Source organism: Geotrypetes seraphini, chromosome 2, assembly GCF_902459505.1.
Source record: "Geotrypetes seraphini chromosome 2, aGeoSer1.1, whole genome shotgun sequence".
In the NCBI taxonomy this organism is placed as follows: domain Eukaryota; kingdom Metazoa; phylum Chordata; class Amphibia; order Gymnophiona; family Dermophiidae; genus Geotrypetes; species Geotrypetes seraphini.
Window position 1 is genome coordinate 53,913,046 of NC_047085.1, and position 26,024 is coordinate 53,939,069.

The 26,024-nt window shown below is 43.7% G+C and overlaps 1 protein-coding gene across 1 annotated transcript in view; it reads left to right on the forward strand.

Annotated features, from left to right (window-relative positions):
* The window catches only part of CSMD3 (CUB and Sushi multiple domains 3), a 1,852,015-nt gene that overhangs the window by 1,102,728 nt on the left and 723,263 nt on the right, over positions 1-26,024 (forward strand). The gene's annotated exons all lie outside the window — the stretch shown is intronic.

The following is a 26,024-nucleotide window of genomic DNA, read 5'->3' on the forward strand; positions in this document are numbered from 1 at the left end:
CCTTTTTGAGGACATGTCCAGGGGTCTTGACGGCTTTTCAAAACCTGACATTTTTGTCTGGGTTTTGAAAAGCTTCCCGTCAAAATCACGTCAGGAAGGGGTATCCGCACATGTGCAGATGCTGTCTGGGGGCGGGGATGGGGGGGGGTGGAACGGTATGTGACAAAGGCGGAATAGCATGGAACTGGAAGGCCTGGGGGTAGTGGCCATGGGTTTGGATTTTCCTTCATGAAAATCTGGTAACCCTACTAACACCACTTCCGGCATTAGCCAAATTCACGGTGGTATTAGGCAGCCTAAAGCACCTACAGAGGTGCAATATTTTTTAGGCCAATTTTTTTAGGTGCTGGAAAGCACCTTGAAACTCATTTAAGAACATTGTTTCAACAGAATTTTATTTACTGAGTTTGGGCGCCTACCGGGCTTGAGTGTCTCCGGTTTAATATCAAATTCTCTATAACTTCCAGCTGAGTTGCAAAATTGAAGCTTATGTGTTCACAATTATTTTCTAAGTTCTGTAGAACATTTTCTGTGTGGCCAGTGTTTGCCATAGTAGTACTTGTGTCTGCTATTAGATTATTATTGGTTAGAATGAAAAAGATTGTTTGAAAGTAAGTCTAACAAAGGAATTTGTCTAATAGACAAGATGATTGGATCACAAAGATACAAGCTGATGTATCTATTCAAGGCTAACCTTAAGTTTAAGGGGTATTGACTAAATCTTTGCAATCTCTACAGTGTTAGTGGCTGGTGATTTTAGAGAGAAATTGATTCAGTACTTCTATAAGATAGGAGATTAGAAACAGAATAAATGAGATGTTCTGGATAAAATATCAATCCTGTAAAAATTGCCCCTTTATATTGAAGCAAGAAAATAAAACAGTGCTTTCTGTGAAATAGAGAAAATGGGTTTGTCTTTTTTTTAATATAAAGTAGTGTGATAGCAATGTTTGTCCACTTTAAAGGTTAATAAATAAGAAGAAGAAGAAGAAGAAAGTAATACCTTTTTATTGGACTAACAACACATTTTTTTGATAAATTTTTGGAAGCATGATCCTCCTCCCTCTGGTCAGGAGGTTTGACCCGCGAAAGCTAGCTTAATAGATATGACCTTATTTTCTTTATTTTATTTTATTGAGTTTTTTTTGTTGTTGTTTTTTTAAAGACAGACTTTACCAATAGCTTTCATCTAGCTGCCTCCTGTGCCTGGAATAAATTACCTGAGTTTGTCCGCCAAGCCTCTTCCCCTACCTTGTTTAAAAGCAGACTGAAAACCCACTTTTTTATATAGCCTTCAGTCCATAACCCTACTCCCCACTGCCCACCAACCCAACCAGCAGATTAACTGTTCCAAAAAATGGCAAACAGTAGAACATGCCTGGTCTTTTTTCAAAGACACAGTGAGCGAGGCACAAAATCTGCACATCCCCAGATTCAGAAAGGGGTGCAAAAAGGGTCGAACAAAAGACCCAGTATGGATGACTAAAATAGTGAAGGAAGCGATAGGCAATAAGAAAAATTCATTCAGGGAATGGAAAAAGGACAAAACTGAAGGGAACCAGAAGGAGCACAGGAAGTATCAAAAAGAATGTCACCGTGTGGTTCGAAAAGCCAAAAGAGAGTATGAAGAGAGGCTAGCCAGGGAGGCACGAAATTTCAAACCGTTCTTCAGATATGTTAAAGGGAAACAGCCAGCTAGGGAGGAGGTAGGACCGCTGGACGAAGGAGACAGGAAGGGAGCGGTGAAGGAGGAGAAAGAAGTCGCAGAAAGACTCAACATGTTCTTCTCGTCTGTATTTACAAACGAAGACACAACCAACATACCGGAACCTGAACAAATATTCAATGGAAATCAAGCAGAAAAATTAACATCCATGGAAGTGAGCCTTGATGATGTACACAGGCAGATAGAAAAACTTAAAACTGACAAATCCCCGGGTCCGGACGGAATCCATCCCAGGGTTCTGAAGGAATTAAAGGAGGAGATAGCGGAACTACTGCAGCAAATTTGCAACCTATCCTTGAAAACAGGCATGATCCCGGAGGATTGGAAGATAGCCAATGTCACGCCCATCTTTAAAAAGGGATCAAGAGGTGACCCGGGAAACTACAGACCAGTGAGTTTGACTTCGGTTCCGGGGAAACTGACGGAAGCACTGATTAAAGAACACATCGATGAACATCTGGAAAGAAACGAACTTTTGAAAACAACCCAACATGGTTTCTGCAGGGGGAGATCGTGCCTAACGAACTTATTGCACTTCTTCGAAGGAATTAACAAACGGATGGACAGAGGAGACCCCATAGACATCATATACCTTGATTTCCAAAAAGCCTTTGACAAGGTGCCTCACGAACGTCTACTCCGGAAACTGAAGAACCATGGAGTGGACGGAGACGTACATAGATGGATCAGAAACTGGTTGGCGGGTAGGAAACAGAGGGTAGGGGTGAAGGGCCACTACTCGGACTGGATGGGGGTCACGAGTGGTGTTCCGCAGGGCTCAGTGCTCGGGCCGCTGCTATTTAATATATTCATAAATGATCTAGAAACAGGCACGAAGTGTGAGATAATAAAATTTGCGGACGATACAAAACTATTTAGTGGAGCTGGGACTAAAGAGGAATGCGAAGAATTGCAAAGGGACTTGAACAAATTGGGGGAATGGGCGGCGAGATGGCAGATGAAGTTCAACGTTGAGAAATGTAAAGTATTGCATGTTGGAAACAGAAACCCGAGGTACAACTATATGATGGGAGGGATATTATTGAATGAGAGCAACCAAGAAAGGGACTTGGGGGTAATGGTGGACATGACAATGAAGCCGACGGCACAGTGCGCAACAGCCGCTAAGAAAGCAAATAGAATGCTAGGCATAATCAAGAAGGGTATTACAACAAGGACAAAAGAAGTTATCCTGCCATTGTATCGGGCGATGGTGCGCCCGCATCTGGAATACTGCGTCCAATATTGGTCTCCGTACCTTAGGAAGGATATGGCGTTACTCGAGAGGGTTCAGAGGAGAGCGACACGCTTGATAAAAGGAATGGAAAACCTCTCATACGCTGAGAGATTGGAGAAACTGGGTCTCTTTTCCCTGGAGAAGAGGAGACTTAGAGGGGATATGATAGAGACTTATAAGATCATGAAGGGCATAGAGAGAGTAGAGAAGGACAGATTCTTCAAACTTTCGAAAAATAAAAGAACAAGAGGACACTTGGAAAAGTTGAAAGGGGACAGATTTAAAACGAATGCTAGGAAGTTCTTCTTTACCCAACGAGTGGTGGACACCTGGAATGCGCTTCCAGAGGGAGTAATAGGGCAGAGTACAGTACAGGGGTTTAAGAAAGGATTGGACAATTTCCTGCTGGAAAAGGGGATAGAGGGGTATAAATAGAGGATTACTGCACAGGTCCTGGACCTGTTGGGCCGCCGCGTGAGCGGACTGCTGGGCATGATGGACCTCAGGTCTGACCCAGCAGAGGCATTGCTTATGTTCTTATGTTCTTATGTTCTTAACTGTATCCATGACATCCTGTTTGCCTTGTCTGTTTAGATTGTAATCTCTTTCGAGCAGGGACTGTCTTCTTTGTGACTCTGTACAGTACTGTGTACGTCTGGTAGTGCTATAGAAATAATTAGCAGTAGCAGTAGTAGCATAAGCAAGTGCATGGCAATAAACATTTTTCTGTATACTGTATGTTTCATTTTTCTTTTTTACAAAATATTTAAGAGCTATTTAAACTGCATGCATTATGAAAATATTGATCAATGGACTGTGGATGAATTTTGTTCATTGGAGAGGTGCATATGCAAGACAGTTCAACAACAGAAGATTAGAGGGTGCCCTACAGTTTTTTGGTCAGTTTACTGTTCTTGGGTTGAGCTGTCTTGTTCCTTGGAGTTTTGGTTGCATTAGTCTACTGCTATTTTTGAGATCTTGGACAGCCAAGCTCCCCTATGACTGCATTCCAAGTTTCAAGTTTATTTAAAATTTCTTATACCGCCCAATCAGCCTTCTAGGTGGTGTACAAATTCATAAAAACAGAAAACAAACTTTAAATAAAATACAAGTTTAAGCTGACATGACGGCACCAAACTGTAACTTTTAATGACTTTTAAAGACTTTTAAAAACAAAGACAAACAGGAACAAAAGGTAAAAGGCAAGAACTACAATAGTCAAAGTAAAAGAGAGCAATTAAGGTTTATTAAATTTGAAGTGCTGAGTCAGTCGCTTAGAGCATACCTGGCATAAGTATATGACAGATGCTGATAAGGAGTTGTAGTGGGAGGGGTACAAATGTACAAGAACAAATTAAGGATATACTATTCTGGTCTTGTACAAGATCTCTTAGACCTCCTTGCACCAATAAAGACCCGCACTATCCACCCTAAGAAACTCGAGAACCTATGGTTTACAGCAGAGTTAACATTAACCAAAAATCAGTTGAGATCATTGGAGCACAAATGGTGTTCTAACAAAACACCAGATAATTTAAATAAATACAAAGAACAGAGAAAATACTATAGATGAAAAATCAACGAAGCTAAGAAAAAATATTACTCAGACTGTAATTATCAAAGCAAGAAATTCAACAGCCCTATTCTCCATCCTAAGATCTCTTATGACAACCAATCAGGGACATGATGACAGACAAACTAACCACCCTACTGCCCAAACCCTTGCAAACCACTTCAAAGAAAAGGTTGAAAAGATTAGAGATAACATTAATTCAAAAGGATCCCCAAAATCTCTAAGAACGTAGACCACCAAATCCTACCAGTTTTTAAATGTGCAAACTTCAACATTCCGTCTTTAAATGATTTGAAAATACTTTTCAAAACCATTAACGTTAAGGGCTCCAGTTTAGATCTAGTCCCACCATCTATAATCAAATGCTTCTTGCCTATCTTCGGACCAATCATACACAAACTCATCGCAAGCAGCCTGTCCATCCTAAAATTGTGGAAAGAATCAATTATTTGACTTATGATAAAAGACCATTCCACTTCACTGGATGATGAAACAAACTATTGGCCTATTGCCAACCTTTCATTCCTCTACAAACTTACTGAAAAAGTAGTCTTTAATCAAATTGCAGATGCCATTGAAAAACCACATCAATGCACACTTTTTAGAAGTTTATCAAGGTGCCAGTATACTCAGATCAATCTTATAGCCAGAATATACACTTTCTTAAGGCTATGAAAACACGGTGTTTTCATAGCCTTAAGAAAGTGTATATTCTGGCTATAAGATTGAAAAACCACAAACACTTTACCCGAATCAGACAGGTTTCAGAATGCACCACTCAACAGAACACTCAATGATAGGACTGACAACTAGCATACTCTACTTTTTGGATCATCACAAGTCAGTACTCCTTATTTTCCTTGATCTATCTTCAGCTTTCAACACCATTGGCCACTCTCTTCTTAATAAACTAGCTTCATTTGGGATTTCTGATACTGTACTTAATTGTGTCTGCTCATACTTTACAGACCCCTCGTCTTATTTGTTTCTTTTTCAGTTATCTTTAATGATTTCTTAATACAGTACAGTATTAGAAACAAGAATCGGGCATACAAATAAATTGTCATAATAACAAAAAACCCAAAAACATAATCAAATCCTTCTAGTCCACATCTCGGGGAGAGGAGAGATACAGAAACATAGTAACATAGTAGATGACGGCAGATAAAGACCCGAATGGTCCATCCAGTCTGCCCAACCTGATTCAATTTATTTTTTTTTTATTTTTTCTTCTTAGCTGTTTCTGGGCAAAAATCCAAAGCTCTACCCAGTACTGTGCTTGGGTTCCAACTGCCGAAATCTCAGTCAAAACCTACTCCAAACCATCTACACCAGTGGTTCCCAAACCTGTCCTGGAGGACCCCCAGGCCAGTCGGGTTTTCAAGATAGCCCTAATGAATATGCATGACAGAGATTTGCATATAATGGAGTTGCCAGGAATGCAGATCTACTCCATGTATATTCATTAGGGCTATCTTGAAAACCCGACTGGCCTGGGGGGTCCTCCAGGACAGGTTTGGGAACCACTGGTGTAGATGGTTTGGAGTAGGTTTTGACTGAGATTTTGGCAGTTGGAACCCAAGCACAGTACCACTGATCTACACCCTCCCAGCCCTTGAAGCCCTCTCCAGCCCATCCTCCCCCAAAAGGCCATATACAGACACAGACCGTGCAAGTCTGCCCAGTACTGGCCTTAGTTCAATATTTAATATTATTTTCTGATTCTAGATCCTCTGTGTTCATCCCACGCTTCTTTGAACTCAGTCACCATTTTCCTCTCCACCACCTCTCTCGGGAGCGCATTCTAGACATCCACCACCCTCTCCGTAAAGTAGAATTTCCTAACATTGCTCTTGAATCTACCAACCCTCAACCTCAAATTATGTCCTCTGGTTTTACCATTTTTCTTTCTCTGGAAAATATTTTGTTCTACGTTAATACCCTTCAAGTATTTGAACGTCTGAATCATATCTCCCCTGTCCCTCCTTTCCTCTAGGGAAGGGGTCTCGAAGTCCCTCCTTGAGGGCTGCAATCCAGTTGGGTTTTCAGGATTTCCCCAATGAATATGCATGAGATCTATGTGCATGCACTGCTTTCAATGCATATTCATTGGGGAAATCCTGAAAATCCAACTGGATTATGGCCCTCAAGGAGGGACTTTGAAATCCCTGCTCAAGGGTATACATATTCAAGGCTTCCAGTCTCTCCTCCTATCATTTTTGTCGCCTCCTATCATTTCCGTCGCCCTCCTCTGGACCGCTACAAGTCTTCTTACGTCCTTCGCCAGATATGGTCTCCAAAACTGAAAACAATACTCCAAGTGGGGCCTCACCAATGACCTGTTCAGGGGCATCAGCACTTTCTTCCTTCTACTGGCTACTCCTCTCTTTATACAGCCCAGCATCCTTCTGGCAGCAGCCACCACCTTGTTACACTGTTTTTTCGCCTTTAGATCTTCAGATACTATCACCCCAAGGTCCCTCTCCCCATCCGTGCATATCAGCTTCTCACCTCCTAGCATATACAGTTCCTTCCAATTATTAATCCCCAAATGCATTACTCTGCATTTCTTTGCATTGAATTTTTGTTGCCAGCCATTAGACCATTCCTCTAACTTTTGCAAATCCTTTTTCATATTTTCCACTCCCTCTTTGGTGTCTACTCTGTTACAAATCTTGATATCATCTACAAAAAGGCACACTTTTCCTTCTAACCCTTCAACAATGTCACTCACAAACATGTTGCACAGGTTCAGCCCCAGCACTGAACCCTGAGGGACTCCACTACTCACCTTTCCTTCCTCCGAGCAACTTCCATTAACCACCATCCTCTGGCGTCTGTCCGCCAGTTTCTAACCCAGTTCACCACTTTAGGTCCTAACTTCAGCCCTTCAAGTTTGTTCAAGAGCCTCCTATGAGGAACCATATCAAAGGCTTTGCTGAAATCTAAGTAAATTACATCTAGCATATGTCCTAGATCCAGCTCTCCAGTCACTCAATCAAAAAATTCAATCAGGTTCGTTTGGCACGATTTACCTTTTGTAAAGCCATGTTGCCTCGGATCCTGTAACCCATTAGATTCAAGGAAGTACACTATCCTTTCTTTCAGCAACACTTCCATTATTTTTCTAACAACCGAAGTGAGGCTTACCGGCTTGTAGTTTCCCGCTTCATCCCTGTGACCACTTTTGTGAATAGGGACCACATCCACTCTCCTCCAATCCCCGGGAACCACTCCCGTCTCCAGATATTTGTTGAACAAGTCTTTAATAGGACCTGCCAGAACATCTCTGAGCTCCCTCAGTATCCTGGGATGGATCCTGTCTGGTCCCATCGCTTTGTCCACCTTCAGTTTTCAAGTTGCTCATAAACACTCTCCTCTGTGAACGGCGCAGAATCTACTCCATTTTCTCATGTAACTTTGCCAGACAATCTCGGTCCTTCTCCAAGATTTTCTTCCGTGAACACAGAACAGAAGTATTTGTTTAGCACATTTGCTTTTTCCACATCACTCTCCACATATCGGTTCCCAGCATCTAAACTAGCAATTCCATTTTTCATCTTCCTCCTTTCTCTAATATATCTGAAAAAATTTTTGTCTCTCTTTTTTACATTTTTAGACATTTGTTCTTCTGCCTGTGCTTTCGCCAGACGTATCTCTCTCTTGGCTTCTTTCAGTTTCACCCTGTAGTCCTTTCTGCACTCCCCTTGGATTTTTTTATATTTCACGAACGCCAACTATTTCACCTTTATTTTCTCTGCCACTAGTTTGGAGAACCATATCGGCTTCTTTTTTCTCTTGTTTTTATTTATTTTCTTCACATAAAGGTCTGAAGCCATTTTTATCTCTCCTTTCAGCTTAGACCACTGTCTTTCCACTTCTCTCAGTTAGGATCTGCGTAGTGTAAGTAATTGAATGAGCTTTTGCTCTTTTTCAACTTTTAGCAGGTGAGCAATTTCATTTCCCTTTTGGGTTTGGGTTTTGTGTTATAGGATAGCCTGGATTTGGCCCTGAAGCAGTGGCTACTGGCCACAAAATGATCGTTAGCCTGGCCTGTTTGTGTTCAGTGGTTTTTACCATTAATCATTCTCGGCTATTTTTTGCTCCCACCTGCTAACTTTAAACTTGTGGAAAAGTTTTTTGCTTATGATGCTTTGGTGGAAGATTGTGGATCCACCTCTCCGTTTGTCTGAGGCTTTTCTTTTGCTTAAGTAATAAGCTAGCTTTCTTGGCTTGTGTGGTGCTTTTGTTTTGGAGTGATATTTTTGAATTTTTGTACTATACTTCCCTCCATTCTTCCCTGTTTTTTGTGGTTGAATAAGTATGTGTCATAGAATAATTTGATTACTTCACTATTTAGAGATCATTTATAAATATGTAAAAAAAATATCAGCCTGAACTTGGGGGGCAGATGGGAAGCGGAGGAGCCAAGATGACTGACGGTTCTTGATGGCATTCTTTTGCTCTGCCAATTTTTTTCTAGTGTGGCTTACCTTGGGGTTATTTCCTCTGACGTTGTTCTCTTAAAGGTTTTTATGTGGCACTCAGGAAAGGGGAATGTGAGAGACATGTTGCCGGCTTGTTCGTCATCCCCAATTCAGCAGACGATTCTCCAGCTTCTCCAGATTCTCCGCCAACCCTCAGTTTGACATCCAGAGGTTGGGTTCTGTGCTGGAATCAGGTGAGGGAGTGACTACTCTGAAGAACACAAAATATCTATGTTGCCTCCAACTTCAAACATGCCACCTTGTCCAGCTGACAAGCAGTCCTGAGACGAGCCCCAGGAGGTCAGGGGAGGAGACCCCAGAGCTAATCCTGGGTATGGTGTCTACCCCGAAAGAGTTGCAGGCCAAGGGAAACATTGGTGTAGCTGGGAATTCAGCGTTGAAACCTGCAATAACTTTGGGGACTCTTCTTGCGGCTATTAAGAAGCTGGATGTGATGGTTGGGAAGATTGCTAAAGACTAGGAGGTACTGGTTTCAAAAGTGGATGCTTTTTTCATTAAATATGGATAAAGTTTGTAAAGACTGTATGGAAACAATTTACTCTGAGACTAATTCTTTGAAAGATACACTCTCTGAAGTGATAAAGGATCAGAAATTTATATTGTGAAAAATAGAGCAAATAGAGAATTACAATAGACGACTGAATCTCAGAGTGCTAAACTGACCAACATTTTTGGGTATATCTCCTGTGGAAGTCTTTGGAAAATCTGAAATTTCCCTTTGAAGCTATTCTGCCTAAAAATAAGGCTTACTATTTGTCTCCTATAAAATCTAAAAAGGCTGAAACAGGAGATCAATTAGTAAATGATGATATATAGTCTATGAATGATATACAGTATGAGAAAGGTTTATAGGGCATTGTTGCTATTCTAGAGGATTCTCTCTATCAAGTTAAAGAATGGGCTACACATATTTTTGACCAAGACTTGAGTTCTATTATGAGGATTTACTTCAAAAATGGTACAACTTCTTATTGTGAACAGAGGATTTGGTTATATCCTGATGTATCAAAATCTACACAGGAGAGGCAGAGAGAGTTGCTGGTTATGAGAGAGGAAACAAGGAAATTAGGAGCTACCTACTTACTTGCATATCCATGCAAATGTGTGATTAAATATTTAGGCCTGAAATATGTGTTTTTCCAACCTGAGAATCTGTCCTAATTTCTTTAGAATTATTAATTAGCAAATGAGAATTTCCCATATTTATCTAGCTTCTCCTATATTCTAATCATATTGTGGTCTGAGGAAGTGCCTATTTTTCATTGATAATTGTTTCCTTTCTGTAATTTCTAAAGTACGGATTGTGAAGTAGACACTGAATTTCTTGAACAAGTAGTGTGATTTGTAATTATTTGTTAAATTAAAAAAGAAAAGTTTTTTTTTTTTTAAAACCCTCAGTAGCCCCAGCACAGATCCCTGGGAAACCTCACTAATAACTCTTCTCCACTGAGAATATTGTCTCCCTACTCTTTTTTTCTATCTTTTAACCAGTTCTTAATCTACAATAGGACTTCTTATCTCATGACTTTTTAATTTCCTTAAGGGTCATTCATGAGATACTTTGTCAAATGCCTTCTGAAAATCTGAAATTTCATTTTTTAGTTCTATCAGTATTCTTGGGAAATATAGCGTCCAGTCCAGGTGATTTGCTATTCTTTAGTTTGTCAAATTATCCCATTGTTTCTTCCAGTTTTACAGAGATTGTTTTAGTTCCTATGACATATCACCATTAAATACCATTAAAATTCTAAGGTACTATTTATTTAGAGAAAATATATCAATAGCAGTCCCTTTATTTCAGGAGCTCTTGAGCACACAAGTACATCTTCACCTAATTATAAAACAAATAGATCCATACTGAATAGCATATTTTACTGTTCAGCCAAATACAAATATGAATAACTGGTATTGAGGGGCATAATCGAAATGGATGTCTAAGTCCGTTTACGTCCATCTCGCAAGTCACCAAAGTTAAGAAGAGCCTAAGACACATTTTCAAAAGATATGTCCAACTTTTTTTTTACTTTCGAAAATTGTCTAATTATACGCCCTGCCAATCTGATCGTCCAAGCCACTAAATCGTCTTATCTTTATACCACATTTTCATCCAACTTTCCGTCCAAGTCCAAAACGCCTAGAACAAGCCCTGTTGGACGTGGGAGGGGTCTGCAAAGTGATGGACTGCACACCCAGACATGCCACCTAAATAGTGGGGTATCTTACAGGGCACTGCTGTGAACTTCACAAAAAGGGTGCCTTGGCTTCTCCTCACTACAGCTCCCTTATAGGTTACGGTGAGCCCCCCAAACCACATCCAGAATCCCCTAGGGCCACCCCAATAGCCCTTATGGCTGCAGGAGCCACTTATATGCCAGTAAAAATATATAGGGGAGTGTATATGTTTCAGTATCAATGCAGTGATTACAGGGGCTTATGGGCATGGGTCCTCCTCTCTATGGGTCCCTAACCCACCCCAAAACAACTTAAGCTGCCTCTGGGCTAGACGACTAGGCTTTCCTATGCCAGGCGGCCAGGTGATGATGGTCTGGAGGCTGATATTTAAAGTTGTGAATAAAATGTTTATGGGGGGGGGTTGGTGATCTCCGGGGTAGTGTGTAGAGGTCTGTGTTATGTGTTGTCAGTGCTTATCTGGTGAGTTTAGGTGGGATTTTGTGACTTAGACCAAGTTCCATCTAGGCTCTGTTGTTAAACTTTCGGCTTTACATGCTGTACGACTAAGTCTAAGCCGGCCCACGTCCTGCCCAACTCCCGCCCTCAACACGCCTCCTGAAACGCCCCGTTTAGCTTTGGATATTGAGCGGCACTATGAAGGTCTAGGTCATTTTTAAATATTATCAGCGGTTTTTCGATGTTTTTCTCTTTCGATTATGAGCCCCCTTGAGTTTTAACTTAACAAATAATAAAGAAGCAATGTCAAATCAGAAATCAAGGGCTCTTTTTACAAAGCCGCGCTAGGGCCTTAACGCGCGGAATAGTGTGCGCTAAATTGCCGCACGCGCTAGCCACTACCGCCTCCTTTTGAGCAGGCGATAGATTTCCGGATAGCACACGCTATAGTGCGTGCTCATCCGGTGCGTGCATTGCGGCTTTGTAAAAGGAGCCCCAAGTGTTTATTTCAGTAGTATTTAGCATATTAGAGCCCTGGATTATTCATATTTGAATTTAAATCACTATTCAGCCAAATTTGAATAACATATTTGGAGATGAATTGAAATGAATATGCATATTTAGTACAGCCCTAAGCTTGACATCTTTGATAATATATTATCATGGCATCTTTCTCCTTGACTGCTCATTGGCTCAAAGTACAAGGGATTTCTTATGTTTCTACACTGAGTTCTACAGCTAATCCATAATATAATTTAAAGTAGTGGCTTTCAAGTTTAAAATAGAATCAAGTTGACTTGACACATTTATGAGTATTGATTATTTTGATTACTTTTCTAATTATCTTGTTATCCATGTCTCTGCTTATATATATATATCCTTCAAGTAGGATTGATTGTATTTTGGGGATGAGGTAGATGGTGACATCAGTACTGTGGCTAACATTAGTATAATTTCAAAAATAAAATATAGATAAATTGAAAAAATGCAGACAAATATCCAACCTGTGGTGATCAGCAATTAATGATGTCTTGTTTAATGATGTCTTGTTATATTATGTTTTTATTTTTGTGATTTCCACTTAAGTAAACAGATGGAGGGGCATAATCGAAAGGGACGTCTAAGTCCGTTTACGTCCATCACGCAAGTCGTCCAAAGTTAAAAAGAGCTTAAGACACATTTTCGAAAGATACGTCCAACTTTTTTTTACTTTCGAAAATCGTCTAATTATACGTCCTGCCGATCTGATCGTCCAAGCCACTAAATTGTCCATCTTTATACCACATTTCATCCAACTTTTTGTCCAAGTCAAAAACGCCTAGAACAAGCCCTGTTGGACGTGGGAGGGGTCTGCGAAGTGATGGACTGCACACCCAGACATGCCACCTAAACAGAGGGGTACTTTACAGGGCACTGCTGTGAACTTCACAAAAAGGGTGCCATGGCTTCTCCTCACTACAGCTCCCTTATATGTTACGGTGAGCCCCCCAAACCACCTCCAGAATCCCCTAGATCCACTTATCTACCACCCCAACAGCCCTTATGGCTGCAATAGCCACTTATATGCCAGTACAAAAGGGTTTGGGGGGTATATAGGAGAGTGCATATGTTTCACTATCAATGCAGTGATTACAGGGACTTATGGGCATGGGTCCATCTCTCTATGGGTCCCTAACCCACCCCCAAGACGGTTTATGATGCCTCTGTGCAGCACGACTAGGCTTTCCTATGCCAGGTGGCCAGGTGATGATGGTCAGGAAGCAGAATTTTAAAGTTATGATTATAATTTTTATGGGGGTGGGGGGGTTGGTGATCACTGGGGTAGCGTGTTGGGGTCTGTTTTATGTGTTTGCACTGCTTATCTGGTGACTTTAGGTGGGTTTTTGTGACTTAGACCATGTTTTACATGGTCTAAGTCACAACGTCCAAGTTCCGTCTAGGCTCTGTTGTAAAACTTTTGGTTATGCATGCTGCACAACTAAGTCTAAGCCGGCCCACGTCCCGCCCAACTCCCGCCCTCAACATGCCTCCCAAAATGCCCCGTTTAGCTTTGGTCTTTCAGCGGCACTATGAAGGCCTAGGTCGTTTAGAAATACATCCAAAACCCGTTTTTATTATCGGCACTTGGATGTTTTTGAGAAATGTTCGTCCAAGTGCCGACTTAGGTCGGTTTTTGGACGTTTTTCTCTTTCGATTATGAGCCCCTTGGAATATAAATTAAAAAGTAATCTAAATCCTGTTCTCCAAGGAAACTAAAGTAGAGGTCTGCATGGGAATGGGGATTGCGGGAACCTGCAGGGGTCCCCCCCAGGTCTACAGGACTCCCACGGGGATCCCCTCAGGTTCACAGGACTCCCTCAGGGATGGAACTGGGGTTCCAGAGGCCTGGAAAGAGAATTAGTAGAAGTTAGACAAAAGCAGAAACTGGGGCCAAGATGCTGGAAAAATAAAATGTCCCACCAGCTACCTCAAGGGAGATGTTCATTTTGAGGGGGGCTAAGCTTAAAGTGAGAGGCCCAGCCCCCTCTCATGGTTAGCCACCAATTGTGTTTAGTACAAAATGAAGTACTTGCTGAGCTTGTTTTGGGGTTTCCAGTTCAGTTTTGGTACATTTTTCTTATACAACCATTGTCCTGAAAAGTGCCTCTCTCAATTCTGCTTTAAATTATTTTGATGCTGTATTGTTTGATTCTTTACTCATTGCTGCATTTGTGGATTTTGAAAGGACCTCTCACAAGTTACCTATGCCTAACTATTCCTCAAAACGAGACAGGACCCTCCCCTTCCAGACCCTCCCCCAGATCCTCTTTTCCCCTCCACCCCCACCCCCTTCGATCCTCCCCGGACCCCATTAAATATAGTACAAAATATAGACAGCAGATATAAATTCTCAAAACTGACACATTTTGATCACTAAATTGAAAATAAAATAATTTTTCCTACATTTGTTATTTCATGAGTCTCTGGATGCACTTCCTTCTGACTGTGCATCCTTTCTTTCTTTCTGTCTTTCACCATCCCTGACCCCCCTTTCTTTCTTTCTTACTTTATTTGTTTCTGTCTTTCTTTCTCTCTCCCTGCCCCCTCAATATGCTGATGCCGATTTTTCCAAGTTGGGGCAGCAACAAGTTTCTCCAAGCCAACGTGCACGCCAATTTCTCCAAGCTGACACAGCAACAGGTGCGTGCAGCCACAACTGCACAAGCCTTCCCCCCATGACGTCAATTCTGACATCTAAGAGGAAGTTCCGGGCCAGCCAGGCAGCGATTGAATGGCCCGTAACTTCCTCTCCAATATCAGAATTGATGTCGGGGGGTGGGGGGGGGGGGAAGGCTTTTGCAGTTGCGGCTGTACACACCTGATCTGTTGCTGCATCGGATAAATCCCGGGCTCCGTGAGTGCCTGTCCCGTCATCCTCACGCACAACTTTGGGATGCTCTCTGAAAACGGGACATTTTGGCGTCCAAAAGCTGTGTATGGGGACTATAGGACAGGCGATCTAAAAACGGGACGGTCCCATTCAAAACGGGATGTATGTGTATGGTCACATTAACTTTGCCAGATAGTGGAACCAGATTTGTTTGCTCTACAGATATGAGCTTTATATTGGCAAAAAGTCCAACTCTTTTATTTTTTTTAACAATAAATGGGCGACCCTAAAGTCACATGACCTAATGTATTTTCTAATTCTTTCCAGTAATGTATGCATCTTTTATTTCTATTCACTGTTATTTGTTTATATTGTATTTTATTGTTAGTTTAAATAAACTAAGACTTTAAAAAGAAATCAAAACTGTCAGAAATAATTGCTGCTTTTTATGGGGTCAGGTAACTTTTAGGGGGGGACGGGCGGGGATAGAGTAGATTCCTCGCAAGGACGGACAGGGACAGAGGAGATTCCTCACGGGGATGGGCGGGGATGTAGGGGATTCCTCATGGGGGTCGGGCAGGGATGGAGCAGATTCCTCACGAGAACAGGCAGGGACAGAGGATATTCTTGCGGGGATGGGCGGGGACAGGCAGAATTCTGGTGAGGATTGGCGGGATTTCTGTCCCTGCGCAACTCTCTAGACTAAAGTCCCCATTTATCAAGCTGCACTGCCAAGCAGCATAGCTAAATGCCGAATTGCCCATTCTTTTCCATTATCTTACACTGCTCGGTAGTACAACTTGATAAAAGGGGGTGGGGGAGGGGTAAGGGGGGGGGAGGGGTAAGGGAGGGGAGGAGGAGGAAAGGACTCTTCTGGGAGCTGAACCCAGGATCTCTCACAACTTATTTAGGAATCATACCTCTAGACCCAGATATTTAATCTGGCATTGTTCCTGCATGGTTCCTCTTCTATCTCCAATTAGCTGGCCTGGAAAGGAAATTAATGGGTCACTATTTAGTTGGTGTAAATACCAAGGGTACTATAAAAATAGTTTATAAACAGCATGTACTCATGCTCATTATTTCCAAGAACCAATTTTTGCAATGGGTCCTGTGGTAAATAATGTGTGTAATGGCACTAGCATGCATGAGATGTTAGTAAATGTCCCTCTTAGTTTAGAAATGATTATTACCCAGAGTACAAAGTGTCAACAATGTTTACACTTGCTTTTTGTGCAGGGAATTTTTTTGAGAAAAATAACCAATTTGTAAATGTAATACACATGTATTGTTTCTTCTCCTGACCTAAAAACACCTTAAAGAATTCCAATGCATATACATTTACCTTACCAAAGGTGAAATTTTTTTTAACTGTCTATACAAGGGATATGCATCATTTTGAAATGTGGTGTGGAAGAAGAGAGCTAACATCTCAGAGCGCTAGAACAAGAAAATAAACTAACCCAGCAATATTAAATTACACTTTAATAATCCTTGATATATTAAAAAAAGTCATACAAATTACCTCAGCTTTCAATGTGTTCCGTATAGAATGGCAGAGGTATCTGAGGTCTGTAGGGGCTGTATGATTCCTCCTGTCCTCCTTTGCCTAAAATCCTTTTTTCTAGTTTCCTCTTCTGAGATTACTACTCCCTCTATGAGGTTTCTTTTTTCTCCCATTTCTGTTTTCTTTCTCTATTTTCTACCTGCTTCTATCCTTCTCAGATTTTCTCTTTATATGGAAGAATACCCCCTAGTTGTAGTACCTTGATACTACTGCTAGGGGTCATTATTGCAATTTTGGATGCTAGCATAGTCCCAAGTGGGAGCTGTCCAGGAACACTCTTGCCCAAGCCCATTGAGCTATCAAATATTACCCCCAGGTAGGTCAAGTGGGGAAAGATCAGTCTGTGGGGTAATACTCTAATGCCTGGGGAGGTAGGGTTATTCTGACTTTGAGGTGATCAGTTCTGGGGTGGTTTTATTGGTATGGGGATTTGACTTTGGAGGGGGATCAGATAGGGGAGAGATGTTGGGGGGATGCTCGGCCTGTTATTAAGACAGGATTCCAGTGCTGGTTCAAATTGACCTTGAAGAAAAACAACAATAATATCAAGAGCACATTATAATTTAGATTATTGCTAGCTAGCCAAAGGAATAAATCTCAACTATATTGTGAATGAGAAAAAAAAAACAAGATGTGAAAATAAAATAGATCTCTAGATGTGAAAATGTGTTTGTGTCCTGCCAGGTAACTCGAACAAGAGAAGAAAATCTAAAACATAAAATCAAACAAACCCCGACAGGCAGTAGAGGACACACATGACATCCTAGGAGAAGTACTGGATCACAAATCCATGCATTTCTCTCTCTCATTTATGCCTTCTGCGCACAGAAAAGCTGGAAGAGGGAGAGAGGGAGCACTCCAGAGCAGAGCAGTTCTAAATAAGAGACTAAGATAATCCCCTGTGGGCAGCAGAGGGGGCTGGACTGCAGTGAAGTGGCATATATTAATTAAAGTTATGCATTCATGAGAAATAACTTTTCAATGACAATCTCAGGACAAAGCAAAAGAGAACAATCTGTATAAAAAAATTATCTTTGTAAACTAAGATATCAGGAAAATGTTTCTAATGCAGAGAAACATAATGAAAGAAAACATAGTTTACTGTCAAGTTCTCCTTATCAAAATTGCTATCCTGTAGTTAGGGCAGCAATTTTCTGAGACAACCAATTTATTCATATCTGTAAAAATACTAAAGAGGACAACACACAAACAAAAGTTCTGAATCTACAATTTATGTTTACCACTGAGGACACAGAGGCAATAATATTTCCCGTCAACAGAACAAAGGGTGACTAAAGCAGAAAGATGCAGGCAATCAGTGTGCTACAGACGCCTCTGACTGTTTTGATGTAATTAACACACAAGATAACGCAGCATGTGGAGGTCAAGGCACACAGTGGAAACCATTTATTGTCATTACTGAGATGGCAGGAAATGTCATTGATTCAAGGAAAATGGAGAACACAGGTTGGTGAGAGGCCATTTGAGATGTATAACCCTGAATCCTAATCCTCGTCTTTCCCCATGTACAATCCATTCCCAAAAATCAGCCTAACACACATTTTTTAAAATTTTATACTTATGCTTTCAAACAACAATCGAGTTTTCAGAATCTCTGAAATATAGCACACAATAAGAAAATATTAAAGAAAGAGAAAAAAATATACCATTATTTAGGCCAAGTTAGAAATTGTGAGGGGCATAATCAAAAGGGACGTCTACCGTATTTTCGCGGATATAACGCGCGCGTTATACGTGATTTTACGTACCGCGCATACCCCTCGCGCGTTATATGCCTGAGCGCGGTATACAAAAGTTTTTAAACATAGTTCCCACCCCGCCCGACGCCCGATTCACCCCCCCAGCAGGACCGCTCGCACCCCCACCCCGAACGACCGCTCGCACGCGCTCCCACCCGCACCCGCATCCACGATCGGAGCAAGAGGGAGCCCAAGCCCTCTTGCCCGGCCGACTCCCCGACGTCCGATACATCCCCCCCCCCGGCAGGACCACTCGCACCCTCACCCCGAAGGACCGCCGACTCCCCAACAATATCGGGCCAGGAGGGAGCCCAAACCCTCCTGGCCACGGCGACCCCCTAACCCCACCCCGCACTACATTACGGGCAGGAGGGATCCCAGGCCCTCCTGCCCTCGACGCAAACCCCCCTCCCTCCAACGACCGCCCCCCCCCCAAGAACCTCCGCCCGTCCCCCAGCCGGCCCGCGCCCCCCCTGGCCGACCCCCACGACACCCCCACCCGCCTTCCCCGTACCTTTGTGTAGTTGGGCCAGAAGGGAGCCCAAACCCTCCTGGCCACGGCGACCCCCTAACCCCACCCCGCACTACATTACGGGCAGGAGGGATCCCAGGCCCTCCTGCCCTCGACGCAAACCCCCCTCCCCCCCAGCCGACCCGCGACCCCCCTGGCCGACCCCCACGACCCCCCCACCCCCCTTCCCCGTACCTTTGGAAGTTGGCCGGACAGACGGGAGCCAAACCCGCCTGTCCGGCAGGCAGCCAACGAAGGAATGAGGCCGGATTGGCCCATCCGTCCTAAAGCTCCGCCTACTGGTGGGGCCTAAGGCGCGTGGGCCAATCAGAATAGGCCCTGGAGCCTTAGGTCCCACCTGGGGGCGGGGCCTGAGACACATGGTCGGGTTTGGCCCATGTGCCTCAGGCCGCGCCCCCAGGTGGGACCTAAGGCTCCAGGGCCTATTCTGATTGGCCCACGCGCCTTAGGCCCCACCAGTAGGCGGAGCTTTAGGACGGATGGGCCAATCCGGCCTCATTCCTTCGTTGGCTGCCTGCCGGACAGGCGGGTTTGGCTCCCGTCTGTCCGGCCAACTTCCAAAGGTACGGGGAAGGGGGGTGGGGGGGTCGTGGGGGTCGGCCAGGGGGGTCGCGGGTCGGCTGGGGGGGGGGGGGGTTTGCGTCGAGGGCAGGAGGGCCTGGGATCCCTCCTGCCCGTAATGTAGTGTGGGGTGGGGTTAGGGGGTCGCCGTGGCCAGGAGGGTTTGGGCTCCCTTCTGGCCTAACTACACAAAGGTACGGGGAAGGCGGGTGGGGGTGTCGTGGGGGTCGGCCAGGGGGGTCGCGGGTCGGCTGGGGGACGGGCGGAGGTTCTTGGGGGGGGGCGGTCGTTGGGGGGAGGGGGTTTGCGTCGAGGGCAGGAGGGCCTGGGATCCCTCCTGCCCGTAATGTAGTGCGGGGTGGGGTTAGGGGGTCGCCGTGGCCAGGAGGGTTTGGGCTCCCTCCTGGCCCGATATTGTTGGGGAGTCGGCGGTCCTTCGGGGTGAGGGTGCGAGTGGTCCTGCCGGGGGGGGGGGATGTATCGGACGTCGGGGGGGGCATCAGGCTTTCAGGATGGGGACAGACCTTCAAGGGGGGACAGGACTTCAAGGGAGGACAGTGCACGGAAGTCAGGGGGGTGAACGGAGAGTCGGGACAGCGCACGGAAAGTCAGGGCGGGCGAAAGGAGAGTCGGGCAGCATGCGCGTTATATGCCTGAGCGCGGTATAGAAAAGTTTTTGTACATATCATCGTGATTTCTGCGCGCTATACCCCTGTGCGCGTTTTACAATGGTGCGCGTTATATCCGCGAAAATACGGTAAGTCCGTTTTCATCTAAGTCGCAAGTTGTCCAAAGTAAAAAACAGCCTAGGACACATTTTCAAAAAATACGTCCAAATTTTTTTTTTTCAAAATCGTCTAACTATATATCCTTCCGATCTGATCGTCCAAGTCGCTAAATCATCCATCTTTATACCACATTTCATCCAACTTTTCATCCAAGTCAAAAACACCTAGAACAAGCCCTGTTGGACGTGCAAAATGATGGACTGAACACCCAAACATGGCACCTAAATAGTGGGGTACCTTACAGGGCACGGCTGTGAACTTCACAAAAAGGGTGCCTTATAGGTCATGGTGAGCCCCCCAAACCACCTCCAGAATCCCCTAGACCCACTTATCTACCACCCTAATAGCCCTTATAGCAAGAGCCACTTATATGCCAATAAAAAGGGTTTTGGGGGTGTATAGGGAAGTACACATGTTTAAGTATCAATGCAGTGATTACAGGGGCTTATGGGCATGGGTCCTCCTCTCCATGAGTCCCTAACCCATCCTCAAGATGGCTTAAGCCACCTCTGTGCTGGACGACTAGGCTTTCCTATGCCAGGCTACCAGGTGATGATGGTCTAGAGGCTGAATTTTAAAGTTGTAATTAATATTTTTATGGGGGGGGGGTCGGTGATCACTGGGGTAGTGTGTGGGAGCCTGTTTTATGTGTTTGTAGTGCTTATCTGGTGACTTTAGGTGGGAATTTGAGACTTAGACCATGTTTTACATGGTCTAAGTCACAACATCCAAGTTCCGTCGATCCTGGGCTGTATAACTTTCGTTTATACATGCTGTATGACTGTCTAAGCCGGCCCACATCCCGCATAACTCCCTCGACACTCCTCCTGAAACACTCCGTTTAGCTTTGGTCGTTCAGCAGCACTATGAAGGCCTAGGTCGTTTAGAAATACGTCCAAAACCCGTTTTTATTATCGACACTTGGATGTATTTTGACAATGTTCATCCAAGTGCCGACTTAGATCGGTTTTTATACGTTTTTCTCTTTCGATTATGAGCCCCATAGTCAAAAAAATTAACTACTACCAAGTTTCCCTGAAAATAAGTCTTACCCTAGTTAGATCACCCCCAAAGCCCCTCCCGAATGTCCCTGACACGCCCCAACTCCATCCCTGGATTCACCAACAGCAGCACTTCCCTCCCACCCCCACCACACAGCCAAACCCTGCTGACCCTCCCACCCATCCCCCTGCGCAGCATATTTCCATCTCTCTCTCCCATCCAAACCCCGCTGACCCTCCCACCACAAGACTGACATACCTCCCTGCAAACAGCAGTGTCAGCAGCTCTTTAAACAGACTGCTTCGTGATTTTCTCCTGCTGGGTCCTACCCTCTGTCGCATCACTGATGATATGAGCGACGTGCAGGGCCAGATTTTCCTATAGGCTAACTAGGCTTCAGCCTAGGGCCGCAAGATCAAGAGGGGCCTACATTCAAATTGTTAGAAAAATTAAAATTACACTATTCTAAAAACAGTGAACACTAAAACACTGAACCGAAAATATGGAGAAATTCTACGCTTCGGGATCGGAACCGGCTCCGGCTGCAACGGGGCGCCGACTCGGCTTCTCCCTTTCTTTTTCTCACCCTGGGAGGAGGATCGGGGGGGGGAAAGACGTCAGTCCGGAAACAGCTGGGCAAAGCCCAGCCCCGCGGGGAGAGAGGCAAAACGTGGATCCGTCAGGACAGGGCGGCCCAGACTGGATAGAGAGATGCTGCAGAGGTAAGGCAGAAGGGGAGGGGGGAGGGGGAAGTTGCTGCACTTGTGGGGAGAGAAAGGAAAGTGAAAGAATTGAGGTGGAGGAGAGGAAGGGAGAAATGATCATTGTACATGAAAAAAATAAGCCCTAGTGTGTTTTTTAGACCCAGAATTAATATGACACTGTCTTATTTCCAGGGAAACACAGTATGAGCAGCAGAGAGAACAAACAAAAACCTTACAGTCAGTTCATGTTAACCTAGAAAGGCACATCAGGATTAACATCAACTCCTGTAACCTGTTCTGAGCTCCTTGAGGAAAACCGGATAGAAAATAAATTAAATAAATATAACCTTCTTCTCTAGTCACAATACATTCCATCATATTTAATGTGACCATATGTCCCGTTTTGAACGGGACCGTCTCGTTTTTAGATCGCCTGTCCCGTAGTCCCCACGCACAGCTTTGGGATGCCAAATGTCCCATCCCGAAGTTGTGCGTGGGGACAATGGGGCAGGAAATCTGCTTCTCCAACGTGATGCAGCAACAGATCAGATGTGTGAAGCAACTGTACAAGCCTTCCCTCCCCCCTCTTGACGTCAATTCTGACATCAGAGAGGAAGTTCCAGGCCAGCCAATCGCTGCCTGGCTGGCCCAGAACTTCCTCTCTGACATCAGAATTGACACTAGAGTGGAGGGGAAGGCTTATGCAGTCGTTGCATCCACAGGTTTATTCACACCTTCAAAGAAGTCAAGCAAATTTGTGAGGCAAGCACTAATGAATATGCATGGGACATATTTGCATGCCTGTCACCTCAATTATATGCAAATCTCTCTCATGCATATTCATTAGGGTTATCCTGAAAATCTGACTGGCTGGTGGTCCTCCAGGACAAGGTTGGGAATCACAGCTCTAGAGAAAGCTAGGAAGAGGCCAAAATATAATACTGAGGATTTAACCAAGTATATTGTGTCTTTGCCAGTGTAAGACACTATACTGGACTGAGAGACAGCAGAGATTGCTACTGCTGCCTGGATTGGTGGAGGACTCATCACTAACTTGAAAATTGCTTTGGTGATTGATCACAACAAGGTGAAGAAGGCTTAGGCATGAATAGTGAAAAAAAAATTGGATGTATAGTTTGAGGAAGAACTACAGCAGAATGGTATCGGTTGCATTTTCTTTGACGGATGTCATGATGATACTAGGCTAGGGTCATGTTAAAGGCAGAATAGAATGACAAAATGTATCCAGGTATGATGAAAATTACACAGTTTGTATAGAGCCAGGTGGCAGATATCTGTGATATTTTCTTCCTTCAAAAGCAACTAAAGAGAAGACTCGTGCGGAATTAATTGCCGATAATTTGATTGCATGACTGAGAGAAAGAGGAGCAGACAAAACTCTTCAAGCTATTGGATGTGATTCCTGTAATGTAAACACTGGTTGGTAGGGAAGAGTGATCCATTATGTTCAGGAGAATCTCAAAGGAAACGGGTATGGATTGTCTATAACCTTCACATAAGGAAACTACCAATCAGGCACTTGGTGAATGCTTTCTATGGCAAGACATTAAGCAAAAACAAATGGGCAGGTCTGACTGGAAAAATTTTGGATTCTGCTACTGAACTGGAAATAAATCCTGATTTTACTCAGATCTCTGTTGGCCCTGATCTTCCTCATCTCAGTGATGAATTGATCAAAGACATAAGCACAGATCAAAGCTATGGCTATGGAATTGTAACTACCATTATTCATGCAGGTGTCTTGCCAAAGATTCTAAGAGTATAGAGCACCGAAAGTTAGGTGCGCTTCCAAGGTGCATGCAAGATGCGCTTCCAAGATGCATGCACAGATAAATTGGATCATGAGCTCTGAAACCATCAATAATTGGGTGTTAAAAGGCAGTTATTGATTTTTAATTGGCAAGCATTAAAAATTACTCATGCATCTAGAGACGCACTATTCTATAAGATGTGGGCATTTTTGATAGTGCATCTAAGTCTGACTTTGGATGTGTCCCGCAAGACATCCAAATATTGGTGCGGGAAAACTGCTAGACTTCCAATTTTTATTTATTTATTTTTTTTTTTAAATAACCTATTTGGACATCTAACTTTTTTGGCCATTTTCAGATATAAAAATGTCCATCTTCAAAATGTCCTAATCCAGACCATTTGGATGTGGGAGGGGCCAGCATAGTAATGGATTGGCCACATGGATGTCCCAACAGAGCAGTGGGCACTGCCATGAATTTCACATGTCAGATGTATATCTCACCATAACTCCCTTATAATTTATGGTGAGCCCCCCAAACTCCCCCCAAACCTACTATAACCAACTGTGTATCACCCCAATAACCCTTATGGCTGTAGGTGGCACCTATATGACAGTATAGTAGGGTTTGGGTGGGTTTTGATCAGCTCATGCTTAATACCATAGATTGTGGCTAGAGTGTCTTACGGGCCTGCGTCCTCCTCTTTATGCTTCACTAGCTCACCTATCAAGTAACGCTACTAGGCTTCCCCATGGAGAGGAGGACCGAGGAACATAAGCCACTCTAATCACTGCATTCATGGTAAAAAGTGTGCACATCCCCATTAAAAAAAAAACCCTAACCCTATTGTACTGCCATATAAGTAGCTCCTGCAGCCATAAGGGCTATTGGGGTGGTAGATAGGTGGGTCTAGTAGGTTCTGGGGGTGTTTTGGGGAGCTCACCATGACCTATAAAGGAGTTGTGGTGAGATGTTTATGTGGCACTCTATTTGTGAAGTTCATAGCAGTTCCCTATAAGGTACCCCTCTACTCTGGTGCCATGTCTGGGTATCCAGTCCCTCACTTTTCTGGCCCCTCCCATGCCCAAAAGTTATTTTTCTAGGCGTTTTTGATTTGGATGAATATTTGGTCGTAAATGGGGTATAAATATGAATGACTTAGCGGTCTTGGCGATCAGACGGCAGGATGTACAGTTAGGCAATAAAAAAAAAAAAAAATGTTGCATATATTTTTCCTAAATGGACCTTTTCCCATGTCCGACTTTTGTCCGACTTTGTGCGACTTGCGATTTAGACCAAAAATGGACTTAGAAGTTTCTTTTGATTATGCCCTCCATATGACATGCCCCAGAATACATAAAGTTTATGATACAAGTTTTATCAAGAAGCATTAAATATAGTCTTCAAAATTAAATGATGCTAATTTTTCTTAGTTCATCAAAGATTAAGTCTAATAAACTAAGGGGTCAGAATCTGTAACTCGTTGCCTTCCTCCATTCGAGTAATATGTGATTATAATGTTTTCAGAAAGGTAGTAAAAATCTTTTTATTTTGTAAATTCCTGATTAGCAAAGATTAATTCCTTATAATGCCCATTACATCCCAGGATACACTGGGAAGGAGGCCTAAGGCCCTGATTGGCCCAGGTGCCTAAATCCCCTCCTATGGGATGGGTCTTAGGCATCTGAACTAAGCAGGCCCTTAGGCCCTTCCCTGGTGCATCCCAGGATACACCAGGAAGAGAAAGGCCTGCCATTTTGAAGAGGTAGGCCTGCTAGAGTAAGCATCCCTCCGGCCGGTCTTTCTTCAACAAAGGTATAGGGGAATGAGGGATGGGTGGTTTTTAAGTGGGCTTAGAAGTATTGGCGGTGGAGGGGAGGGTTGAGGTTCAGTGGGTGTCAGCAGGATGGTGCTTCAGGGATTGTCGGGGGTTCAGGAGGGTCGGTGGCAGGAGAGAGTGGTGAGCCCTCCTGTTGATTATGGGGGTGGGTCCTGAGGGTCCCCTGCTACAGCTGGCTCACCTGATCATGATAGGGATATTTTTCCTGATCAGCTGAACCAGTAGCACTCCCGAAGCCACAAAATTCCTTTGCCATGATCAGCTGAGCTAGCCATGCCTACTTTTGCTGACCTATATTTCAAGCATCTGTCGTGGCTCTAGGGAAATGCATACAGACACTTAAACTCACCCAAGGCCACTTAAAAGCAAAACCACACCCATGCCCAGCCTTGGGCAAGCTTAGGTGCCCCTACGCATTTCCTTAGACAAACAACAAATGCCTACAGTGTAGGTAGC